This window comes from Benincasa hispida, chromosome 2 (assembly GCF_009727055.1).
Source record: "Benincasa hispida cultivar B227 chromosome 2, ASM972705v1, whole genome shotgun sequence".
Lineage (NCBI taxonomy): Eukaryota > Viridiplantae > Streptophyta > Magnoliopsida > Cucurbitales > Cucurbitaceae > Benincasa > Benincasa hispida.
In genome coordinates, this window is record NC_052350.1 from 48,903,501 (window position 1) to 48,911,467 (window position 7,967).

Below are 7,967 nucleotides of genomic sequence, written 5' to 3' on the forward strand. Positions count from 1 at the left end.
CTTATCTCAAGCTTATGATTGAATATGATGAGAGGCAAACTCTGCACACTTAAAACAAAGGAGATAACAAAGAATTATTTTGGAACGCTGGAGGACAAACATTGTTCAAATTTGGGGGTGGTGATAACTTGTAGAAATACAAGTTATTTTTGCTCTTAAATTGGAACAACTAAGTTTTTTAATGATAAATTCTCCTCATTTTTAGAAGAAACGCATGGATTTATTCAAACATTAGCAAACTCATACAAAAAAAAGTTTTATTACTAAATATCGCGACACTAACACATTGTATTGCAAGATTTCAACGCAAGGATTAACGCTAACGCATTAGACAAGTGTCGCAGGAAAAGCTCTAACACAAGGGCCATGCATCGGAGGGAGTTTAACATAGAGAAGATTCATTGCTCTAGGCTGATTATGTCACATCACCACTTGCAAGTATGGGCACTTGCAAGCAGACAGCGTCTAAAAAGCTTCCAAGCAGCAGGCGACGTCTGAAAAGCTTCCAAGAGTCAGGCGGCTAACCAGGGCATGGACTTTAATGCTAACCAGGACATGGACTTTAATGTTGCCCATTCACCAGGTGGACGTGACCAATGCCTATAAATAGATAAAGTCTCTCCAGAGTTAAAAAGTTTGAAAATTTGTCAAGATCCTTACTCTCTGTATATTGTAGTCATAGTCTTAGTTCTGTAGAAGTTGCGCCATGGTGTTGAGACGATCAAAAGGGTTGAGAACCACCACCACCACCGGTCAGGGAGCGGAGGAAATCACTCATGGGAAAGACACTCCGTCCACTTCCTATACAAGTGATTGTACATAACGAGATTGAGCCAAAGAAATACAAGAGATTGTATTCTTTGGCTTGACTCAGTTTCCTTCTTATTTAATGCTTTCATTCCATTTGATTAAATATTGTTTTTGCAAAGACTCCTTGTTTCTTTATAAAAGTCATATTTGATCCATCATACTTACTATTGTTTATTTCTTGTTTATGTTGAATGCATTAATACTTTATGCACAACTTCATTCTAACGCTCAAGCCAACTTGACAACTTGGTAAAAGCATCTTTAATTTAGACTATTCGAAAGAATAACTAAGTTGCATTAAGTAGGACGCCTAGTACAGCTAGAGATAGACTTATTGGTGTCTAGTGCATTTTGTGTTAGACGCATGCATCCTAGAGATAGGCTTCTTTGTTATTCACGTTGAGAAATGTTGAATGAAGTTTGACGCATAAACAAAAGATAAGCAAATCATCCCATCTCATTCACATCACATCCTAGTTGTGTAGACTCATTTTAGACCGACGCGTCCACTTACCTTAAACTCCATTTTCGTATGATCCATCATTCACCACTCCTCTTTTGTATCTTCTTGCACAGGCACATCAATTTAGTGTAAATAATACATTTCTCACATTCATTTAGGAAAACACCTACAGTAGATACAATGCAAGGTCTGTGTTTGGTCAACGGAATCCCTGAGTTCAACCCTTGACTTACCAGGAACCTAAATCAGATTTATAATTGGGTTTGGTTTAGGGAAACTTGAATGTCATTATTAGGAGTTGTGGGCGTTCTATGCATATATTTAATGCCCCAACACGTTACAATTACTTAAACGCATCAAAGCTTAAACACATCACTTGTATTTAGAACCTATTTTTCCAATTTATTTTATACAATACACTCCCAGAGCAAATCATTATAGCAAAAAACAAGAAGTGAAGGCTAAACGATCATTGTCAAAAGGCTAAATGATCGTTTTCAAATATCTAAACAATCGTTGACAGATATTTAAACGATAAAGGCAAGCATATACACGATGAAATTGAGAGTGTAGACGATAGGGTAGGAGACTGCATGATTGGGTTGAGCGTGTAGGTGATGAGGAAGACGCTACACGATGGGGTCGAGAGTGTACACGATGGAGAGTACACGATAGGATGTAGACGATAGAGACAATTAGCTACACGATAAGTAGAGAGAATAAACGTGTATTAAAACGATCGACCTTCCACAATAGATATGGCTCGTCGTGTAGCGTTATTTATTAACATATAAAATGCCACATGGCGTAGCATCAATGGTTTAACATAACAACCATGAAAGAGAAAACACAAACTAAAAACCAAATAGTGGAACCTAAAAGCTGAAGAAAAAGCAGAAAAACGAATAGAAATTTTTTTATATTTTTCAGCAGACGTGACACTCATTTATCATCACCCCGCAAGTGAACGAGGAGCTGCCGCGACTGTAAGCTTGGTCTTCAAACTGATAAACGAGGACTCTGTAAGTCTTTTGTCATGATGTCGGCCAGCTGATCCTCAAAGGGGAGGAATCTGACTGAAAGTGTTTTGGACGCAACCTTTTCTCTAAGAAAGTGAAGATCAATCTCAAGATGTTTTGTCCAGTTGTGAATCACAGGATTGGCGGCCATGTATGTGGCACTGAGTTTGTCACATAGCAGCAGAGGGGGTGGAGATGCGATTGACACCAATTTCAGTGAGAACTGATTGGATCCATAATACCCAGCGGCAACATTGGACAGACCACGATATTCTGATTCGGCACTGGATCGAGAGACTACCTTTTGCTTAGATGAGCTCCATAAGATAAGGCTGGAACCAAGAAAGACACAAAATCCACTCGTGCTTCGTCTGTCATCCGGGCAACTGGCTCAATTGGCATCTGTGTAGCAAGTTAAGGCCAAAATAGGGGACTTGGTTAGAAGAATACCATGATTGGACATGCCTTTGAGGTACCAAAGGAGGCGTTTGGCTGCTTGAAGGTGTGAAGTTGTTGGAGCTCTGTCTCTTATACACATCTAGATGTGTATAAGAGACAGGTCTTGCGCAATTGGCATCTGTGTAGCAAGTTAAGGCCAAAACAGGGGACTTGGTTAGAAGAATACCATGATTGGACATGCCTTTGAGGTACCAAAGGAGGCGTTTGGCTGCTTGAAGGTGTGAAGTTGTTGGAGCGTGCATGAACTGACAAAGCTTATTGACACTGAAGCTGATGTCTGGTCTGGTCAGCATACAATATTGGAGGGCACCAACTAAGCTTCTGTATTCATAAGGATTGTCTAGTGATTGTCCATCGGTGAGGGACAACAAGGCGCCAACAGCCATTGAAGAGTGAATTGGCTTGCAGTCAGTGAGTTGTGCACATTCAAGTTGACTATGAATGTACTTGGACTGAGATAAATGTAAGTGATCTGATGAGCGAGCCACTTGAATGCCAAGGAAAAAGGATAGATCACCTAGATCTTTAAGTGTAAATTGAGTGTTTAAACAAGTAATGAAGTGTTGAACGGTTGCAGAGCTATTTCCAGTTACAATAATGTCATTAACATAAATAAGAAAGATAATTAAAGTATGTGCGTTGCAGAAAATGAACATAGATGTATCAGATTTCGCATTGAAGAAGCCCTATTGTATCAGACAGGTACTGAGCTTTGAGAACCATGTGTGAGGACTTTGCTTGAGGCCATACAATGCCTTGTGCAAAAGTAACACATGATCAAGGTTTTGATCACTTATGAAACCAGGTGGTTGCTTGATGTATACTTCCTCAGATAAGTCGCCATTGAGGAAGGCATCGTGTATGTCAAGTTGCCGAATAATCCAGTTATGAGACAGAGTAATTAACAGAACAAGCCAAATGGTAGTAGGCTTGACAATTGGACTGAAGGTCTCAAAGTAATCGATGCCATAATCTTGGTTGAAACCTTAAGCAACCAAACAAGCCTTGTAACGAGCAATCTCACTTGATGGAGTTTTTTTAGTCTGAACACCCATTTGTTGCCAATTACCTTGCGATCCTGGGGCAGAGGTATGAGAGACCATGTATTAGTTCTTATAAGGGCTTCATATTCCTCAAGCATTGCTTGCTTCCATCTTGGATGAAGGAGGACTTCCTTGTAAGATCGTGGTTTTGTTTTATCCAAGTCAGTAACCTTGGGCAACCAAGCCTTTGGTTTAAAAATGCCCATCTTTGACCGTGTAATCATGGGGTGGTTATTGGTTGTGAGGGGTAGGAATGGTGGTGGTTCTGAGGTGATAGGAAGGTTGGGGTGTAGGGAAGCAGGGGAAGTTGGGATAGTAGAGGTGGGTGGTGGTGAGGGAGAGGAAATAATGGGAGTTGGTGGATTGGTTGATGATTCAGGTGATTGGGGAAGATAGGGAGTGGGTTGGTTGAGTAGTGTAGTGTCAGGTGTGGGTTGGAGGGATGGAAATGGTATGGAAGAAGGTAGGTGGGGGAGATGATGGTGATGAACATAGTTGCCTTGGGAATTGGCAGTGACCTAATGTAAGGGGGAAGGACTGATTGGAATGGGAATGGAAAGGACTGGAGAAGAAGAGTGTGAAGGAGAAGAGATTGATGGAGAGTTATCAAGGAAAGGGAAGGCAGTTTCATTGAAAATGACATGCCGAGAGACATAAATGCGACCTGTTGTGCGATGGAGACAAAGATATCCTTTGTGCAAGGAAGAGTAGCCTAAGAGTACACACGGATGAGACATGTATTGAAGTTTATTGTCATTGAACGGCCGAAGGAATGGAAAACAGGTGCAGCCGAATACTTTAAGAAAGTTGGTAATCATTGAGGTTTAGAATAAGGTTTCATAGGGGGATTGTTTGCAAGAGAGGTGTAGGTAGCCGGTTGATAAGGTAGATGGTGGTGTGGAAGGAAAGGCCAGAAGCTATGTGGAATAGAGGAGTGGGCAAGTATGGCTAGACCGACTTCAACGACATACCTGTTCTTTCGTTCGACAGTGCACATTTTGTTGAGACGTAAGGACAAGATAAACGATGGATTTAGCAATTTTGTCTAGTATAGGTTGAGAGAGCTTTGAACTCTCATCCTCCATCAGTTTGGATTGATTTATATGGTAGTGGAAAACTAGTTGAAATCATTGCTTGAATTTGAAAACAGGGGAACCTTCAGACTTTGCTGTCATTGTGATATATTCCAAGTAAAACGAGAGAAAAGCATCTATAAATAACAAAGAAATATCTATCTCCATTTACTGAATTGATAGGGGAAGGACCCCATACATTGGATACACTATATCAAAGAGAGAGGGTGGACGAGAATTAAAAGATTGAAAAAGTAAACGATAGCTTTTGGCCATTTGATAGGGTTCACAAACTGATACATCAATATTATTTTGTACTTCAGTTTGCATTTTGACAAAACAGATTAAACTACTGGAGGGGAGGGGTGTCCTAAACGATGTGCCACAAAGAGAAGTCTGGTGAGTGCTGAGATAAAGGCAGTTGGATGAGAGGAGAAATTGAAAGGTCATGTAGCAGATGAGTGATTAAGAGCTTGTATAGGCCACGATTCAAATGTGCCGACAGCAGGATTGTGGACTCATTGTTTGAAGGTCCTTCACAATAAAGGAGCCATGGAAAAACTCAACATAAGCATTATTATCATAACATAAACGACTGATGCTAATTAGATTTCGAGATATTGAAGGTGTGTGAAGAACAGAGTGAAGATAAATTGGAGTATTAAATGTAGATGAAAGGAAGGAGGAGGAACTAGTGTGAAAAATAGGAAGGGAAGCATAAAAACTAGTCCCAGTGGCTCGATCGCGAATTCCGTTTATCCATCGCCGGCACATCTCTACCCTTACTCGAAACAACAACATGAGAAAGAATGAGTATAAAATACTCAATAAGTAACCCCACTACTAGGGTCAGGCTAGGCATCTATATCCTCTAGATACCCACCTCTGGTGAAACATATAAACTACTCTAGTCCTCATGGGACACATATACACATGAAACAAGAAGAAGACTGAGTCCTATACTACTGTAGTTAAGTATGCCCACTACCTCTGGTGAATCCCGAAGGAGACACATACTGGTGAATCCCGAAGGAAACACAAACTGGTGAATCCCAAAGGAAACACAATATCTCGTGAATTCTGAAAGAAACACAAACTGGTGAATCCCAAAAGGAAACACAAACTGGTGAATCCCGAAGGAAACACAAACTGGTGAGCATCTAACTAATCAGTGAGGACACTATTACAATCTCAACATTACGAGTATCACAACATGGTTTTATATCATACATATACATCTCATCATCATGATTCTACAACATATATATACCTCTCGTCATCCTAGTCTCATAACATACATATACATTTCATCATCATGGTTCTATAACACACATATAAATTTCTTCATCATAGCTCTACAATATACGTATGCATCTCATCATCCTCAGATTCAGCAAGATCTCCAATAACAATAATATACTCAAGTCATACTAGTATTCAAACATCTCTATATGCAACTAGTCTTTTAAACCCTCATACCAGCAAGGCATACATAAACATCAAACTACCAATATGTCCTCAGTAAATCATATTTATCAATACCTGGCTCCAGTCCTTTCAAACCTCAGTCAATGAAGACAAACATAAATATCATGCCAACTAATAATCCTCAATAAATCATAATTATCATTGTCGGGCACTAGGACAGCTCCAGTAGTAAGATTACTTACCTCAAAATAAATCCAAATTAGTTCAAGCAAGCTCATCCCCTCCTTGCCAAGCAGAGCCTTGAAGNCTTACCTCAAAATAAATCCAAATTAGTTCAAGCAAGCTCATCCCCTCCTTGCCAAGCAGAGCCTTGAAGCGACACCAACCTTAACAAAACTTTTCGCCAAAATTGGTCTTAAACTTCAAACATGATGGGCTACATCAAAATCCTCCCAAATCATGAATCTAAAATCCCAACATTATGGGTTAATCAAATCAGACCAAAATCTTAGTGGGTAACCATAAATTTATGTCAAAACTTGATGGGCATACGAGCTACTTTAAGAAAACCCATAAAAATACCCATTAACTTACCCAAAAATCTCAAGAATCCGACGAGAGCAGTGGCGAAAGAAAAACCCACACGGTAGACTTGCAACTTCAGCGCGTGGGTCGCAAGGTTGGACATATCAGCTGCGTGTGGGTCAAGGTTGGGCGACGCGCAGCTATGAGAGTGGACAAGGCTGGGCGGTGCGGACTGAAAAGCGGTGGCTCTCGATGAGCGTGGATCGACAACTAGTGACTGGCTGGACGCGTCTCAGATCCGAACGACGAGCGTCAGATCTGGTAGGCAGCTGAAGTCACGCGACTGGCTTCTGGGGCTCGACACAGCTGGGTGAAGGAGAGGGGAGCAGTGGCATCTGGCTAGAGGCGTGAACGGTTGGCGGCGGCTGGCGAAGGGGTCGAGCCCAATCGACGGAACAAAGGAGAAATCTTCAGGGGCTCGGGCGGCGTGAGAGTGAAGGGAAGGGGAAGGGGAAAGAAAGAAAAAAAATATGAAAAATGAAAAGAAAAGAAAATATGAAAAATGAAATAAAGTAGTATAATATAATATATATTTATTTCATTTTATTCTTTTCCTATTCCACTTATTTTGTTAAATTCCTTTCCTTCCTAAAATGAAATTAATTCCTTATAAATTTCCAAATTGAATTATGCGACATGAAAGGCCCAATTTCCACAATAATTAAATTTCAGCAATTACACTTAAACGTCCAAAATTCCAAAGACGCCCTTAAATAATAAAAATTACTGAAATGACATTACCATAAACTTTTGGGATGTTACAAGGGAAGTTTGCTACGGGGGATTAGGGGTGGACAAAAAAACTTCTCAAACCGAACCGAATTGCAAAATCGAACCGAACCGAACTGATTTATAAGCAAAACCGAATTTTTCGGTTCGATGCGGTTCGTTGGGCTTTGAAACTGAATTTAAATTGTTCGGTTCGGTTCAAAGCTTGAAAACCGATTTCTAAATTGCAAACCGACCGTTTATATTAATTAGATATATCAATTATAAATATTTTATAATATATATATATATATTATATATATTAATTTATTAATAATAAATAACCTAATTTTAATCAGCAACTCGAGCGCCCTCTGCC